Here is a 19,922-nt window from a genome sequence, read left to right as displayed (position 1 = left end):
CCCCATGACAGTAATTTTAAGAGATTACTTGTAGTTGCATCCCCAATCTGCTAGTTGCTTTTGTCTTCTGAGATTTCCAACAGGAATTTGGGTCATTTTCTTAATTTTTTTTCTTGTTTGTTTGATTTTGGTCTGATTAGAATTATATTTTAGTGACTCAGATCTCCACTGTATATTATTTCTGTTTCCCTGGAGATTTGTTTCATGTTCTTGACTAATGAATGAGACTTATGGCTTAGTTTTAAAGATTATTTAATATCAATGTAATAATCAGGAGTTGCATCTGGCAGAATTTTAAACATTTTAAAGTTATAGTACTATTTTGTTGCATGCATAATATAATATGCACATTACATCTTTCTACTGTAATCCACATAGATTAATAACATAGATTATAAAATTTGTATTTTGAGTGTTTAATCTAAAATACTTTTCTCTATTTTTTATAAGTTTTAGGGACCTATGCCATTGCACCTGCATTTGAATTCTCCTGATTATAGAGAACCTTGCTTGCTAAAACAATGAGATAAATGTGTTCATTTATCATTGCTTGTACCCAGAAGAACTATAACTGACATTCCTGCAGGTATTCTGGCAAGCTAAAAGGTTTCTTACAGCTAATAGGAGGGACTAAGATGAATTTGAAGACAAAAGGGTTCTATTTTGCTCTAAAGACAACTTATATTTTCTAAACTGGGGATTGCAGATTTCAAAACTTTTCTAAGCCCTCTGCTGACCTTGAACACTTCCTGCACTAATGGAACCAAAGTCTGCAATTACAAACCTTACATACTGCTTCAAAATAATTTTTATATTCTGTATTTTTGGCTTCCTAACACATTCCTTTAAAACAGTGTATGCAGCTGTGGTGGTTTAACCCCAACCAGCAACTCAGCCCCACACAGGCACTCACTCACTCCCCTGCAGTGTGATGAGGGAGAGAATTAGAGGGTAAAGGTGAATAAACCCATGGGTTGAGATAAAGGCAATTCAAAAGGTAAAGCAAAAGTTGCATTCTAAAGCAAAGCAAAACAAGAATTGATTCCCCACTTCCCATGAGTGTTCAACCATCCCCAGGAGAGCAGGGCTCCATCAGCTGTGACCCAGGGAGACAAATGCCATCACTCTGAATATTCCTCTTCTCCTCCCCCAGCTTTATGTGATGACCATGATGCCACATGGGCTGGGATATCCCTTGGCTCAGCTGGGATCAGCTGTCCCAGCTTTGTCCCCTCCCAATCTCTTGTGCCTCCCCAGTCCCCTGGCTGTTGGGATGGGGTGAGGAGCAGGAAAGGCCTTGGCTCTTTGCAAGCCCTGCCCAGCCAGAAATAAAATACCCATTTATTACCAGCACTGTTTCCAGCACAAACCTCAAACACAGCCCCATACTAACCCTAAGTTTTGCTATCAATCACCCAACTCTCTGCATGCAAATAATTGTCCTACTTCAGCCTACAGAGGCTGAAAAGCTAAAGAGAGGATAAAATACAAGAAATATTTTTTTATCCATAAACAGAGGATCCATAAAAACTTACAATTAAAGCAAATAATAGTAAAAGGTCACATTATCTTGCTTCTCCATATGTATAAAGGTCAATCATCCAAAGTCTCCAGTTGTTTCTCATTGTTTTCCAGAGAAAGAAGAATAACTGTTGAGATGTTAACACCACTAGATATCACTATGTGTATTCACATATAATTATAGAAATCATTGTATACGAAGACTTTACAGTCTAAGGGAAGATAAATAATTACAAGATTAGTAGATCACTTGACTTATTCAAAAGTATATCCAATCACATAAAGTTACCACATTTCTGATGGGAAGAATAATATAATCATAGACTATACTAATTGGGAAGGGAGATAGCCAACAGAGGAATTGGTGACAGTGACTTTTTAATCTTCTTCATTATCAGAAGTATTTGTATGATTGTGTCTGTAGGATGGTGAGAGGTTTGGTCGTAGCTCAAGGAATACTGGGAGTTGTGAAGAGGAAGTTGTAAGAATAGAGTTTTTATGGCCTGCAGCAGAAGGAAAGGATCTCTGGGCAAGGCAACAGGAGTTGTAGGAAGAGGCAGAATAGATTGTGGGGATGCAGCTTCAGCAAGAGAGAGACAAGATTTAGCTGGAAGCAACAAGGGGGAGCCAGCACCATGTGACTCTCCAGCCAGTGTTCACTACCACTGGTATTGCAAAAGAAATCTTAGGAATAAAATTTTATTTGAGGCAGAGTAATATATCTAAGTCCTGATCTTGGCGTTTGGTGGAGATACTATAATTATAAAAACTTGATCAGATCTTCCAGTAAGAAATCCTGTACGATGACAGGTAATATTCAGGTCACACTTCTCCTTTGAAGTTTTAATGGCCACTACAATTTTATGTTAGTCACTCACTCATGTTTGAAGTAGGTGTGCAAAGCCTTGGCTGTCTCCATTTGTCTATAACTACTTTAGAAGCTTCTGAAGGCACTGAACTCATAAAACTGCAGGCTTCAAAGAGCTTATTCAAAGATTCCATTCTGCTGCTGCCATTTATCAAAGGGACACTTTTAAAATATATAGCTCTTTATAATAAAATATTTTTTAAAATATAAACCTGACAATGGAGATGATTAAAACAAAATCTCCATTGGCTTCAATGGCAGCAGAACTGAGTTCCATAGCTTTGAATATAATATTTATATTTCTACAAATAATTTTATATTCAAGTAAGTTCTTAATATAATGAAGCATGATTCATTTTCCCCTCTTTTTATTTCCTCTTGCCCCAATAATTTTTTGGAACTTCACTGTGTGTTTAACCTTGAACTTTAAATCAAATTTTAAATTTAACCCCACAATACAGAAAAGTATCATCTCTTCTAAAGAAAATAGAAACTCCCTCTTTCTAAATAGAATTAATTCCATTTTCTGATGCAAACCTGAAGGGTCAATAGAATGTTAATGTTAGATTATCATTTATTTTAAAAATAAATCCTAGTATATTTTATTTTATTCTGTCATTTATCAATTCTATGATAGATCTTTCTGAGTTCTAGTACATGATTCTAGATAAATCACATGACATAGAGTTATTTTTTATCCCATTTAAACCAGAATAACAATACTTACCTACATGCCTTTCACAGGACATGGTCTCCTGTCCAATCCTGCTTCCCAAAACACAGAAGGAGACTTTCCATTGACTCTGTTAGATCAGCCTTTTAACCCCACACCTTCTGTAAAAATCATGGCCTGTAGGGAAAGTGGTAGTTGATGTCTATGGAATGGGTATGATATCAGCTAAAAATTATTTTAGAAGTGAATCTTTAGGGTTATAAAGTGCTGCTACTCCTTCCTTAGTCCAGCTCAGTTGCTTGTTTTGTTTGCCTCAAGAGAGGACATCATAACATCACATCTGTTGCCATGGGAATGGTTGTGAGTTTGCAAATTCAGCTTCGTGTCTTCATGAAATCAGGCAGAACAAAAGAAATGGGCAATAGGGGGAAAGCTGTTGTTTAAGAGCAAGGGCAATTTGATCCTAAACCCTCTGTCTTTACTGGGTAACTCCCCATTGAGCACCTTTTGAAGTTATCCTTTTCTGTTGTTTCTTACAAGGTTTCCCTGGTTGCTTTGGCAAGGGAATTCCATATCCAGTCTGCTTGAGCACTGCCTGGTGGAGTGGCCTGATTTGAATCTCTGGACTCAGTACAAATAAACAAAGATAAAATGATGATAATGATATTGTAAACACAGGTAATAGCGCTTCACTTTTCCTAGTCTGGTGTAATTCCCCCATCACTCCAATTACAAATTACCTTATTCCAAAATAATTTCTTTGGTTTGGATAACAATCTTTTTCTAAAATAAAATTATTACTATTTTAGACTAAAATTCCCTATCACAGAAAATATACTGGAATACCTAAATGACAAGTATCTGGTAGATGCCTTGTTTACACAGAACTTCAGAATCTGGACTTTTTAAACAAGTGTGTCAAGTTTTTTGTTTTTTGTTTTTGTATTTTGTTTTGCTTTGTTTTGCAGTAGCATTGTTACTTTATCTAATTAAACAGAGGAAGAAATTTGAGGGTTGCACTACATCTACCAATCATTGTTTCTGAAGTGTTATTCTGAATTCCTAGCTATTCCTGGAATACACAGTCCTGCTTGGAAAACCATGGCTCTGTTAATGGCCTGCTTTAGAAGTAACACAATTGCCAATCAATAAAAATTGGCATAGAGGATATTTGGGAAATACAATTCATGGTCTCCATAGTGCAGTTCTGAAATATCAGGGTAAATGATGGGCTTTCTTGGAGTGTTGTACAAATTTCTGTTTCATCTTTGCAGAACCATTTAGGAAGGTCAAAATAATGATGTAGTCCTGCACCTAATGTTTTTGACTGGACTTGTGCATCAGTTAAAGACTTTACCTCTCTCTGGAGATGGATTTGACTGATTTTTTTTTTTCCTAGATGGACAAAACTAAATTTCCTGTCTTACAGCCTTTCTTTCAAAATAATTTTGACAAACTACTGGAACTGTAGGCCTTTTTCTTACACACACAGTGAGAACTTTTATAGTAAAATTGAGGTATTTATTTGAAAATCCAAAGTTTTGAATTCTATAATAAGCTATGAAAGGCCCTTTCTGGGGGACTGACAAAATTGTGAATGCTGAATGCCCTCCCCTACTTCCCCCTCTCCACATGTTAAACCAAAGATGTGCAACTTTGGTAACCTCTGGGGTACAAACTCTTGTTACTTTGATGAAAAATCTGAGGTGGAATTTATAATCTATTTCTTACAGAATTTGATGATAATGGGGCTTGTTTTTAAAGTGGGACTTACCCAAATTTCCTCAGATGTCTTTGGACATTCCATGCAGTTGCAGTGTGCTGCTGGAGATGTGGATGTGCCATAGCTGTGCAGACTTTCATGTTCTCCAAGTTCCTGAAGTCCTGTCTGAAGATCAGCCAGGAGAGCACAGGGGCTGATTCCTTCTCTGGGGGCTGCTGCCATTTAGACCTCTACAGAGTCAGAGAAAGAACAAGATTGTGATTTTTATGTTCATTTCCACCCATTGCAGCCAACAATTTCTTCAACCATCAGTCACAGGATAAAGTACTGAAATAATCCCAGGGGTGGGAGGTGGCACCTTTTTTGTTTGCTCTACAGTGGTTTTAAAGGGAAATGTATTTCAAGGCACCTTTGATCAACATTTTTACTTGGGAAAAATATTTTTTCTCTATAATAAATTGTTGAATAAGAGCATTGAATCTTATGGTTTGAACCTGACTAATGAATTTGTGTAATGTGACATTGATCAGACCAAATATTTATGATAGACAGAATAAAGAGGCCAAAGCAATTGTTGCAGTAAATTGACCAAATATTTTGAGAACTACTGAAAAATTCTTCTGTCCAAAAGATGGTGTTAGCAAACAGGTACAGACTTGAACTGCAGCCCTTAGAAATGTACTCCTTGGCACAACTGCAGAAAATGAAAAGGTAAAAAGAGCAACAAATAGGTTTTCAAAAATATGGAGTAACTCTAAAATATTTCAAAACTGCTCCATGAAAAGCGGTGCAATAGTGTGTCTAGCTGGCATAATTGTGTCAAAACTCAGCCTCAGTTTTGCTGTTTATTTCAAGCCCAAAAACAATGTAAAGCTGGTCTTTCCCATTTATAGCATTTTTTTCTAGTAAATTGTACCACCTTTCTTCACATTATATTATTTACTTATACAAAGCAAACATGCACAACAAACAGTTTGAGAACAAAGCTGTGATGACATGGGAGCAGTTCTCACTAAGGCTCTGAATATGTTTTCAAAGCAGGATTTTGTACCTGATTAGTTGCTGTATTTAAATTTCCAAATAAATATTGGTGTTCAGTGAAAGATAATTACTAGAGGCATTATGAGTCTAAGCACTGTGTCAAAAGCAAGGGTTGTGCTTGTTTATTACTGTGAACAGAATGGGAACCCTTATGTCTGAAACACTTTGAATCACATCATAAGGAGATGAAAACAGCACTTGAAATGATGCAACAGGGATCCAGTGTGAATCTGGGTGGAATCTGATGCAGAATCAAACCATCAACTCTGGGCTTTGGGTAGACCTTCTCTGCTGATCAGGATTTGAATGCTTTTCTTAAATCTCATAAGCACTCTCTAAAGTTCTTTGTGTGTTTTTAGTAAAAGATAGCACATTGACATAAGTTCCATTGTGCTGAACTGTTAACACCAAGACAAAGCTAAGCTGTCAAAATCAAACTTATTCATAAGTTCAGACTTCTCCTAAGGTAAAAATAACTTACTGTCGAAAAAAAAAGATGAAGACACAAAGATAGTGGCAGATGCCCTGAGTGCATTTTGAAATGCAGAAGTGTTGTTATTTAACTAATAAAAAAAAAAAGACATTACTCTGAGTAGAACTAGCTTAGAAGTGTTACATCCATTCTTAGTAAATATTTTTCCCCATTTTTCTCTTTGGCCTTAACCAAGACCAACTGTTAAAATCCATCAAAATGCCCTGATCTGAATATTCAGAAGTGATTATTGCTGAACTGCTTCTGCAAAGTAAAACTTTAATTAGTCTCATAGTGTGAGAGACAGCCTGTACTACACATCTCAGGGACCAAATGCCAGGAAAGAATTAACAAACTACATAGAAGCTGTATTCACTGGAAAATTTATCAGAGCACCAAAAGGAAGTTGCACACAAAGTGAGCCTTTAAAAAGAACCATTCCTTGCTGAGGTACCTGGGCAGCTGCTGGTTTCATATTCCTGTCAGGCTGAAGCTTAGGGACAGGACAACTGGCATGGGAAAAAAACCTTCTGGAAGTTACAGGAACAAATTCTTGGGAATGCTCTGAGGCTCCCCTTTCCTCCATTATGTCAGACACCCTGGATGTCCTCCCAATGCTTGGACAGGCCCAGATCTGAGTCCTTCCTTCCAGCCCCACAGGGACACTTTCCATGCCCACTCTTCATACTTTATACATGTTAGGCCCTTTTGGCTTCTTCCCTCCAGACTCCTTTCACACCACTATTAATTCTCCTATTTCTACAATGGGAAGACAAGCAGAGATGAAGTATTTTGTTGTCACACTCCATGCTGTTAATAGCTTTGATCTGTGGACAATTACAAATCCTACTGTAGCCTCTGGGTCTGCCAGCTCAATATCTGAGCTTCATATATTCCATGTTTAGCTTTGTTTCTCATTTGATTCTGCTTAAATCTGTAAATACCTATGACTTTATGCCTAGGATGTTCTTTGAGAAATGGTGGAGCTGATTGGATGTATTATTTAAAAGTTTCCATGTTACAGCCTAAAAGACAAACGACACCAACCTGAGAATAAAACCCTGCTCCGTTTGGCTCCCCGTTATCTGCAGTAGCTTTCCTGGGGTGAGCTATTTGGAGGATGTACAGAAGCAGGTGTGACTTTCATGTTGCTATTAAGGTGAGGCCATTGTAACAAGAGCTGTGATGAGTTTTCATATATTTTGAAAAGACAAAACCAGGACACTGGCTTTGCTTCACATGTGGGTGAAAGAAGGCAAGGGGCACAGCCAGAGGAGCTAGGAACCAAGAACAGCCAGCCAGAGAAAGTTCTGTGATCAAAGTCCAAGAAAGGGGTTTCTTTTTTTTTCCCATGAAATTTGCCATTAGAGATATTGAGGAGGCCTATGTATTAAATTCCTGAGTTTTGAGGCACCGTAATAGAGCTGTCAAACAAAGATATAGAAAGTGCCACTGTTTCCACGAGACATGACAAGCTAAGGATTCCCAACAAAGTAAGGCCACCTGAAGAGGGATAATGAAAGTGATTACATCAGCAAAGAGGAAGGAACAATCCAGGTAAAGAGTTGGTGGATGTTTGATCTTGGAGGGTTGCTGTTACCTCCAGTGCAGTCATCCAAAGCTGTCTAAAAATTAAATAGGCTAAAAGAACAAGAATGCCTAGGATTTCTTCCAGGAATTTCTGTAGTTACCTACTAGGCATCAAAGGAGACTTCTTTTGAACCTTCAAATATACAAGGAGGTCACATGCATTAGTGACTGCAGATTTGGTAGCCTATTATTCATTATTTTCTTTTATTGATTGTTTTACAGTTCCCAAGGCTTGTGTGTTGCTTTCTGTGCCACAAAAAAAAAAAAAAAATCTGTAAAATCTTGAGATTTTTTATAGGAGTAGCAGCAGCTGTCTCACCTTGTTAATGACAATAACAGCCTATTTTTTTGCCTATTAATTCTAATTAGGGGGTCTCACATGAATGTTAAGTCAAATTTTTATAATGAATGATGTCTTGTAACTGGAAAAAAAAGACAGTTTGACCTAAAATAATTTCTTATTTAAAGATGAACTTTAAAAACATAAAGTTCCAACAAATTAATTACTTGGCTTGACCACTTTGTTAGTTTTTTTAAAAAAGAAAACATGATGACATGCCATACTCGGGTTATGCTGGCATACAGGACAAAGAGACAAGCCAAAGCAATGATAAAATTGTGGAAAAGTAGGGTATCACCCATAAATATAAATAACCCTAATTAAACAGATGCAGTTAGAAAAACAATCTACTTGTTTCATAACTCTAGGTGGCAGCAGTGGAACAAAATAGAGAAAAGTGTGTGATTATGATTATACTTGCTCCCTGTTAATACAAAATCCATTAATTAAATACTCCTGATGCTATTGCATGACACAGTGTTACTTTTACACTCTAGATGGCAGCAGCATTACAAAATACAGAAAAATAAGATTAATTGTATTCATGCTGTGTCTGAGAATGAAACCCCTTCAAGTTTTTGGAGGTTAAAGTTGGAAAGGTTGAAATGCAGATTTCCCGTAGGCATTTCTTACCACAAAAGAAGAAAATAAAGCCCTAACAGTAATTGTTAAATATCATGTACAATTACAGGTAAATAACTTCTGAAGCCATGCGAGGTTTTGCCATTCTGGGTTTTCCTAATGGAGAACAGATGCACTGAAAACATAAATGACAGCACCTCTGCAGGTGTGTGCAGTACAGTGAGACTAAAGAAATCTGTGCATGTACATCTCTGTCACGCTTTTGTGAATTAGGAGAGTTACAGTTTTTGCCAGAGAAGGCAGTAACAGCAACCATAGCATGTATTCAGTCTTTCAAGTATAGGTTTTTGCACACATCAGTTGACAAGGACTTCATGTGCATAAGGCTGGGTCAAAAGATTTTGAGGTGAAAAGAAGGCATTTGCTTTAGAACATACAGAGCTTTGGTAAAACCCATTTTGAGTATTGCTTGACTAGAAAGCATCATAGGTGCTAGCTCAGCAGGAGGCTGAGCTGGGCCAGCAGCAGGAGGGTCTGGAGATGAAACCACATAACCTCATCTCTCCTGCTCTTTTCTCTCCTGAATAATAAGGTCTCAACTGGATGAAAAGCTCCAGCAGTCCAGTAATACCTTCATGTTCAAACCATTACCTGCCAGGGGAGGTCACACAGCATTCTGCAGAGCATTATTTAAGTATCTGAGTCTATTTTTCAGGCTACTGTGGGTACTTCCCCTGTGTCATTATGCTGAGCTGTGGCCAGAAGAGCAGGTATCCAGCAGAGACTGTGACCAGCAATGTAAGGGCACCACCAGGTCTAAACATGGGCTATTAAGGGAAATCCAGTGTATGAAGAGATCCTTTAGGGAACTCACTTTGTCCAGCTGGCTGCTGTATTATCCTCGGACTCAGAGGCTTCTGGGAGGTGGAGAAGGTTATCTCCTGTCCAGTTTTCTTGTGTTAGGAGCACATTTTGTCAGGAACAGATTGTTGCCCAGTGCCATGGCGGGGTCACACTATGGGGTGGTTCCTTTGCCATATTTGGGGAATGTGCCTCGTTCAAAGGTACAAATCTGTGCTGAGATGTCTCACTGGGATCTGTTAGTGTGACCCAAGAGTAAGACTATGACAGAAACCCAAACACTAACTGAGGACCCATTGGGTTTTCCTTTGTTCTTTGATCACTTAACATTCACTCAATATGGAAAGGTTCTTGTTCTGTGATGCTTAATTTAAAAATGTTTTTTGAATTAAATGATTATTTTGTTTTAAAAATGGTTATATCTGTCTAGGAAAAAAAGATGAAAGTGGGAAACTAAAACTGGGCTGGTATCACCAGTATTAAGCTAAAGCAGAAGTTAAGGCCGTCCACTTACTGAGTGAATACAAACTTGAAGAATTTTTTAATCTAGATATATCTATAAGCCATTGGTAAATCAGATCTGAATTAAATTATAAGATCATCAATTCCAAAGACTGACTATAAATTTTAAATAGTTCTTTGTTAATTCTTTGATTTTAAATCCTAAAGAATGTCATATTGTGTATCTGTAACTCAGAAGTTACATTAATATTTTGATAGGGAAATGAAAAAAACATTTATTTTGTGACCAAAACTCAGAGAAAGAGATTGGGTTCTCTTTTCAGTTCCTCTGCAGTGGCTAACACCTTCCTTTTCTCAAAAGTAAGTTGGATAGGCAACTATTGTTTCAGGCTACTTAAGACTATTGCAAAGTTTTTTGGCACTTTTCCCAGCTGAACTCCAGTAGCTTTTAATAAACAGGCCTGACTGCATTTTCAAATCCTAAAATTAAATTAAAATTATTTTGGATGTACCTTACCAAGGAAAGCAAGGATAAAAGCAAGTAAAGGAAAAATCAGATAATGAAGACTGCAAAAAAATTTCAAGTCTCTTCTCTGTTCCTGTAGTCTCTTGGAAGAAGTGAAGCAGTCACAGAGCCAAGTGGTGGTGCTGGTACTGTGCCCCTCACTCGAGGCTTTCTGCTCAGAAAAGCCCAGAAAGGAGCCCACCCACTGGGGTGCTCAGGCTGCTCTGGGGCCCTGCCAGGAGATGTGCTGAGGTTTCTATTTTCTGGTGCCACCTGCACTGTGAGGCGTGTGACACCTCCCTGTCCTTGGCAGCCCTGCATAACTTCATGGTCTCAAGCCAGTGATGTGTTTGAGACCTGAGTTTTCTCAGGATTAGGCAGAGCTTAGCCCCTGTGCTGTAGGGACAAGTGCCTGCTGGGAGGCTGTTCCAGGAGACAGTGATTCCATGGAAACTGTAGTTTTTTCTGTTAAAGTGAGAGTCCTGATGAACTTAACACTGGCATTAATTTGGCCAGATGTATATTTGCACATCTGCTGTAGCCAGATTCCCGGACAAAGCTGTTCCACAGTGGGATGAGAAGGCACAGTGAAAGTAAGGGGTGTATCTTTCACCTGGGCTAAAGCTCTCTGATTCCTTGAAGCAATCAATAGATTCCTTCAAGGCTTGGACAACTCTTGACAGCAGAGATCCCATTAGATGGTGCCAGCTAATTTGTTGGTGGGAGGGCAGAGACAGCTGCTGTCTTCTCCTCAGTATTATTGATACATGCAGTAATAGTAGCAGTATTATCTTCTGCCCACCCTTAATTTGTCAGGTGAATAGCAGCTACATACTGCTGAGACCAATCTGTAGGGTCCATTGTTTCATTTCCTCATTATTGCAATGACTTTGAATATTTCTTTAGGAGGAAGTTCCTGTGCATGAGGCCATAATGCACATACCTGCTGTCTGACCCCCTGTTCAGTTGCACAGAGAAAGGACTGAAGACATGTTCTAGAAACAATACTTTGGAGTGGAGTAATGCAGGAGGAGGAATGACACAAGAAGGCTATAGAATGTATGTTTTCTCTGGAGAGGAAAATGCATTAAGACACAAACATTTGCTGCATGTGCTCGAGTGCCTTTCTCACTGACACAAAGCCACTTCACTGAAGTGCTTGCTCAGCCTGGGAGGCACCAGTGTCAGCCACAGACCTAAACTACTTCTTGCTTTGTGAGCTCCTGCAATGGTCAGGCATGGAGGTGTCTTAATTTACTGAAATGAGACAACAGCTGATGATGCTGAAAAGCACTGGCTGAGATTGTCACAGAACCCTCACAGCAGAACCTGGTTTATTTGAAATGTTCTCCACCATTTAAGTTGTTTTTTCCTATTCTTTGTAGATCATTCTTGTGGTTGCTACCACACAGTCCCTCCCACAGTGCATAGTCTCACACTGTAGGCTACACCATAAATCCTAAAGAAAGTGATTCACCAATTCTTTGGACTGCCTCTGGCAGACTTTCTCTAAAATTAGTGCCTTGGAAATATCACTAAGAGCGGAGAAATTCTCCAGCTAATATTTGAATAAAAAAGAGATCTTTGCTTAATAGCATGTGGTAGCAAGGAGCACTTTTCTTCAGGTAATATAAACTCATCCTTAGTATAAATGATCATGGCAAGATCTTTCATTAGAAGTCCATGAAATAAAAATAACTCAGATAAAATTATATCAGGAAGATAAAGTACCATTTAGGTGAAAGCACTGTGCTGAAACAGCTGTGCTAGACAGCAGTGGACTGAGTGTTTTCACATATGGAGAATGAAGCTGGCCTTCTCCAACTACAGGTCAGATTTAACCTGGCTGAGATGATGATCTTCTTCAGTCCATGTAAGCATCAAAAATTTCATGCTTTTAACTGAAGAGCTCAAACCTAGGAGAAGAAAAAATCTCTCAGCATTTCATACTGAAATCAACTGTTATCTTTGAACAAGCTGCACCAATAACACTCTCAGCTGAACACGCAGATTCTTAGTTTGGTTTTGCTGTTAACTAAAAATTAACAATTCAACATAAGTCTTAATATAACCATGTGTCTGTCTGGCACATGCAAGACTTCCCTCCAGTACTTTTTCTCTCTTAATGCTGCAAAAATCAGTAATACCAATGACTGATTCAGCAGCAAATACCTTGAACTTTGGAAGAGTGACTTGGCATCTGAACCCAGCACAGCTTCAAAAGGACAGTACTCCCTTGCAGCTTACCAAGTCTTCTCTCAAAGGTTACATGTCACAATGTCAACAGAGCCTTCAGAAAATGGAGAGTACCAAAGTATGATTAATTTTCTGGTTTACGATATTTCTACTCTGATAAGTGGATAGGTGGATATGTTTTTTTCATTAAAAGTTAACCCTTTAAATTCAGTCTTATCTGCGGCCTTTGAATTGGATTTTACTTCAGCTAATTTTTCCAGACTCAAATAGGTGAGTGAGGGACCATTTTTTTTCCACTTTTTTGTCTTGTCATGTATACAATACATATATACAAATGAATTGAATGAAGCTGGGTAGATGATACAAGCTGAAATTTGAAACAGAGAAGTCTTGATTAACTGGAAGTAAATGCATAAAATATGTATACACATGATGGTGCACTGGAAACACAAGTTCTAACTACAGTTTCAGCTCCAAGCTAATGGTGTCAGGTCTTGGGTTGCAGGTTTTCCAAGCCCAGCGGCACAAAAAAATATGTCTTTTGCTTTTAAACAGACTGAATTTTGTGCAGAATCATTAACAGACAGTGGCAATACATCTACTCTATACAGAAGAATATGGAGAAAATCAAGTATGAAGTGTAATCTCATTATCAAAGAGAAGACAAAGCTTTGATGTCAACAAGAGTCCTTCTGTAGACTTTGATATAGAATTAATTTCATTAATCTTAATTATTTTGCCCCAGTATTAATATCTTTATTGCATCGTGAAATGGTGTTTTCCTAAGAGAGAGCAAACAGTTTGGGGATTTTCTCTTCTTTCATATTCAATTTTGTTTTGGTTTCAGTGGGAGTATTGGTTGTTGGTTGAGTTGCTGACAAAGAAGTCCTGAGGGACAGGGGAGGATGTGCGTGTCTTGGAATGTAGATGTAGAGGGCATATTGGCCTTGTAATGGATGCACAGATTTGAGGAGTGATAATTCACCCAAAATCACCACTTGTAATATTTTGATGTAATATGACAATATAATTTTGTGTATTATTAAGAGATTATAATATGTATATTTATGGGTTAGTATTTAGCCAGATGAGATTTGCTTATGTAAATTCTACTACCTGTGTTTGAATCTGATAGTGGCTATAACTTAATGGTGCTCCAAAAAGCACATTGTAGCTTTAGACTTAGGTGGGATTGTGTGTTTAGAGAACTCTCTTAATATTTATTTGTTTCCTCCCTATTCTCTCTTCAGGATTTTTAGAAAAATTTCTTTCTTCCAAGAACTCTAGTCTTCTAATTCAGTGATATAAATTTCATTTAGTTGCGTGCCACTTTATGCAGTCTTGATTTAAAGTGTCATTTTTTTCTGCCTCACAGAACAGGGATGAGTGAACAAGAACCAAAACTTTTCTGAAAACGGCGAGAAAGGCTTTATTACATAAAGCTTAAACAGAAAAGCAAGAGTGACAGGATTTCCATACAACTGAAAGATTATCTTCTTTAAATGTGTAACTCATGTTTGCTCTTTATGGGCAGATTGTTAGTCTGTATGTTCAGCTCCCTCAAGAGGCATTTAGGACTTCAAATGCAATAATAAATTAATTTGCAAGATAGAGACAATAATAAGAGATTTGATTTCAAACCAGAGACGTGAAACTTTTGTGGAATTCTCAAACATTAAGAAGCATAAATGACAGCTTTATTTACTTGTGTAAATGAGCCCACCAAGGAGGCAAACCACAAGATCGACAGCATTAGGAAGAGCAGCTCCTTTTTTCATCTCCAGAGAGATGTGACTTACTGCAGTGTTACTGCCAGCTTTCCTTCACGTCACTTGGCTACCCCAGTCCCCTGGGAGGCAACAAAGTGAGGGCAGACAGAGCCCTGGTGTGTGCAGAGCTCGCTCCCCCCGAGATAACCCAGGTCACTCCTGGCAACCAGGAGCTGCCAGTTGACACCCATCATCTCAGAAAGGAAACCACTCCTTTACTCAGAGGCCAGCACAAAGCCACCAGATGGGAACAGTTTTCTGTCACTGTCTATCAAGGCTGGAACACAGCTCTCCAGACTTCTGTGCCATCAATTCTATGCTGAGAGCACAGCAGTCTCAAAAAACACTGAAGAGCCATTTACTTGTGAAGTATAAGAAACATCTGTCAGGGGCTAAAAGTCTTAAAGAAATGCTTAACCGTACATTGAGTTGGCAGAATCTTAGGCTCAGACTACAGGGAAAAACATTAGCAGTGAAAGTCCACAAGATTTATCCTAATTTATCAGATTACTTCCTCAGAAAGTCTCCTTTTGAACTGCTCTTCAACAGAAGAACAAATGTGTAGACTTCAATGCTTAATAAAGCTAAAAGCTTCTCCCTGGGGTAATTGAAATTTTTCTATCAAAGGGTAGATAGACCTGGTTGCAGCTGCAACAAAGAAGAAACATATAAAGCCAAGTGGAAAGCAGTTAGACAGCATTGGTGGTGTAGGACCATTGAACATGGTCTTGCTAATTGGAATCTATAGCACAGGACATTCAACTACATGCTGGGCAAATGACCCTGAAAGTTTCAAGTCTATCTAGTATAAAAAAAAAAAAAAAAAAAGTTCAGATGTAAAAATAATCATAGGAATGATGGATTCTGTATCCTTGAATGGGCATAACCAACCAGAGATCTGGGTAACTGGCAAATTTCTTTTTTAAATAAGGCCCTTTGAGTCCCATATATGCATCTACTTTCACAAGCATTTCAAAACCCGTCTTCTAATAATTTCACACAGAGCTTTCAGAGCAGCAATGTTCAAAAGAATGAAAGTAATGAAACACAGCAAAGTTTTACATTTTTATTTCTGTACTTTGGGAAAATTCCTATTGAAGACAGAAGGCAGTTCAAATTGGAATTGCTTTACTGCCAACAAAAATGTGTGACTCTTGATCTAATGAAAAATTAGAGAGATTGAAAAGCAGAAGTAGACTTAGGAAAGATTTCAGTTACAGCAGGATGCAGCCCTTATTGCATTTGTAGTTCAAACTGTGATCTCTAAGGAGATCTAAATTGCTCTGGAGTGTGGAATTTAGGGTATTTGAGACTTTATTTTCTCAGAGGAACAAGTATGGGTAGCCAAGACATCAAGTTTTATTGTCAGACATTTAGAAAACATATGTCACTTTAATTTAAAATAAAATGTCATTTTATTATGAAAATGTTGAATTTTTAAAACCCTTGTCATGTAAATTAAAAGATGCTCAAATGGTTTCAAGAAGTGGATATTTTTACATTTTTTTGAAGCTTCCATTCCAGTAAACTGATTTGGATAAGCATGCTTTTATTTTATACTGGAAGAACTATTGTATTTGTGATTGTTACCAGTATGTAACAACTTCTAAATAGGTGTTATCAGATGCTCTGTACCTTTGTGAGCACTAAAGTGTTTCTGGGAAGTAAAACAGCTTCAACAGCAAAATCTGGAATTACACTTCACACTAACACACAAGGATGTCAAACACTGTGTCTGTGCTTCGGTGCCCCTCAGAGGTGAAAGACCCAACTGAGAGGTGGAGAATCTTACCTTGGGTGCAACACCACATTACAGGGCTGCACCTCTTCCCATGCAGATACCACTTCATTCCAGCCTATTCCAGAGCCATGATGGGATGTGGCACTGACTGTGATCTACAGACAAGGGCATACAGTTCAGAGGGTGAAAGAACTGCAAGGCAGTTCCTGCCCCAGGACTGCAAAAAGTAGATTTTAACTTGGATGTTCAGAATATCAGTTACCATTATGTTAGATATGAATCTTATGGGTCTCTATTGTTGACGTTTGCAGCCATCTCTTCTGCCATTCCTTTTTAGTGAGAAAAAGCATGGGACTATCACAAGTGACCATCTTGTATTTTCATGCATTCCCCAGAACTGTTCTTTCTCTTTTGATTTCTCTCATCTATCACTCATCTAGCCTCCTCTCTTACTTCATCTTTTTCATTCATCAAATCCTTTTTCATGAAAGCCTGAATTTGGAACTTTTCTTCCACTGTCATTTGAACTTTTCTTTTATCTGTTGTTCTTTTCTCTCTATTCTTGATTTGTTTAATCATTTTTCTCCTTCTTGTTTCTTTTCATGCATACTTCATCCATTTGCACTAATGCCCCTCAGCCCCTCCATTTGACAGATCTAATGTAGTTGCAATAAGCCACTGTCTAAAGCAGCATTTAAATGTTGAACAGAGGAATTCCCTTCCAAAATGCAGCAGGAAAAGTCCAGGGCTGGACACATCCCTCCACTGAGACAGAACAAAACAAACAGGCACATACAGCTGTGCTAAGAGCAGGTCAAAGCAACCTCAGCTCTTCAAGCTCAGCTGATGAGCCTATGGCAAAAAATCACTGGTGAAATCACATGCTGCAGTGTCTAATATGCCACACAGCCAACAGCATTTGGCATCAGGGGATCAAATAGCTGAAAAAAGGATGTGGAAGCATGCCAGAGGCATGACATCCTGAGAACTCATGCAATAATTTTACTGATTAGATCAAAAGAATGGTCAGTTTTGCTGTATTTATCAGAACTGTCTATTTTATCACCAAAGGAGCTTAACGAGTTCCCTTTTTCATCTCAACAGACAGGCAGTCTGGGAAAACACTATGCTATTAATAGAATGGTATTTTTAGAAAGATGGAAAAAAGAAAAAGGCAAGAGTCCAGATTTTATCCCACCCTCTTTAATGGCATCTGTGATACAACTGCAACACACGTGCCAGAAGAAGGTCACCTCAGTTGAAAGAGCATTTACAGAAGCCACAGGAAACATTTGAACTTCTTGATAATCCCTTCACTGAGCTAATTTCTGTTTCATGCTGCCTCACCCTATCTAAATACCAGCACAGATGTGTTTGAGGGAACCAAATTTGTATGATGCGAGTTATCAGCTAGTTCTTGCAACCACCAAAATGTGAATATTTAATCCCTTACTCTGAGTATTTAATTTCTTAAATCATGACTAAACTAATAGAAAAGGTTCCTCTGTTTGTTTGAGGGAGCCGAATGCAATCCATATTGGGAGAACAACTGATGCTGAGATCCTGACACGGGCATATCAACATTCTAGTACTTTGTTTGTAAAATGCTTACCAATGTTCCTGGGGGACCCAGGCTCTGTATTTATCAACAGTTTATTTACATATGCACATAATGACAAACATACAACAAATACATAGATATGTAATTTACATGTATATGTATAATATATATCCGTTGCTCTACAGAAGGACCAGAGAAACCAGAAAATATATGTACACAGAATGCTTTACATTATTGTTGTGCCAACAGATTTGAAGAAAACTTTCTTCTCAACTCCTTCCTTTCCGGAAGAGCACAGAGTAAGCCAACTATTAAGTCATTCTTATATCCTTTCCATTTAGATGCTAAATAAAACAGCTGTCTAAGTACTTTGCTGTATCAGAGCCTTCAAAAATTTCAGAACTCTCAACTGCAGAGTGCCTTAACATAACAACTGATCTCCTTTTGAAATGAATAATTTTGTGCTTTAGATTATATCAGGTAATCCTCCAGGAATATATATGAGTTTTTCAGTTTGTTTGCCGAGTTTCACACAGATGCATTGCTAACTTCTTCCTACTTCTGACTTCTCTCCTCTCTCTTCCAAACTGCATTTCTTCATTGAGATTGATGTACATCCCTTTGCTACTTCAGGTACACCTTTGTTTAAGTGCTAATGTTTTGTGTTTTCATGCCCTGCAGCACTAAATTTCTGTACCTCAGATCATGTATTTATGGAAGCAACATGCCCACTGTCCACCCTGGCTCACAAATTTTGCTCAGGGCTTCATTGCCTCTTCTTTAGACCAGGCCCTGAATTTAAGAAATGAAATACAAATATGGAGAACCTACACACTTTGGTGATTGCAACTCATATCACATAAACCTACATTACCTGAAACCCTGCTCTGGGTCCAGTCCCACACTAGAAATGCAAATATCTCTTTACGTGACACTGACACTAAAAGTTGACCCAGGTTTCAAGTAAAAACAAAGGTAGTCTGGACTTGCCTGAGAACCAAACAAGAACCAAAAGTGGATCAGTTATAAAGAAAAACATTACTTTCCTCTCCTGGTTTCCACTGAAAGTATTCAGAAGACAGAAATTATTCGGGGTTTTGTGGGTGGCAAGAGTGATTGAAAGAATATAACTCCTAACACTTGTAGACAAGAACTTCTGTGCTTGGACACCTGAAGTTAATTCTATGGCAGGTTTTCCCACACCAGCACATCACCACAACTGCAGAGGAGTACCAAGGTCCCTCTGGAGCTCACTGCATTTACTTCCTGGCTTGGAACAAAATCAGGCACAAGGTTAGTTTGGACCAGCTGCACCCACACAGCATTCAGAAGAGGAAGATGCAAAGTGAAAATGAAAATTAGCAAACCAAGCCAACCCTGTGAAAAGTTGGATTTTGCGTGGATGAGCTCCCACTCATTGCACAGAGTCGATTAAACAGCAGTGTTCTCGTTGGAGTTCATTAAAATTTCAGTGAAATGATTCTGCAGTTTCTTTGCACAGTGCTAGGATGAATATTGAGTTTACAGCAGGCATTGTCTAGTGCTTCTTGTTGCTTTTAGAATGACATAAAACTTTTCACTTTATTTTCCTTACTTTGCAGCACTCTGTGCTGCTACTGACAAAAATGGGAAGACCAATAAAGCAAGGGTAAGGCAGAAATTCACCAGTGTGAAAAAAAAGGTTCATGCGTTGTCATTCAGCATGAAATTACTTTCACATAGTAGTCTGTTGCCTGGATGTATATTTTTCTTTTTCTGACTATGCACAATATCTTGTGGACTTTGAACAAATTAAACCTGAATGATATTGCTCATCATTACTTCAGCATAAAAACAGACTGTAATCGAAACCATTTTTAATATTGGTTCTTGATGCCTTCCTTATATAATTTAATAAGCTCAGTGACTTATTCTTTTTTAGACTGCAGTAAGAGGAAGTAGAATACAATACCTACTGCATTCTGTGAATTCTTAACACTTTTTATCCTTCTAAATATAGATTTTTAACCCTAAACCT

The sequence above is a fragment of the Taeniopygia guttata genome, chromosome 9, assembly GCF_048771995.1.
Source record: "Taeniopygia guttata chromosome 9, bTaeGut7.mat, whole genome shotgun sequence".
Taxonomy (NCBI): domain Eukaryota; kingdom Metazoa; phylum Chordata; class Aves; order Passeriformes; family Estrildidae; genus Taeniopygia; species Taeniopygia guttata.
This window is presented reverse-complemented; position numbering follows the sequence as displayed.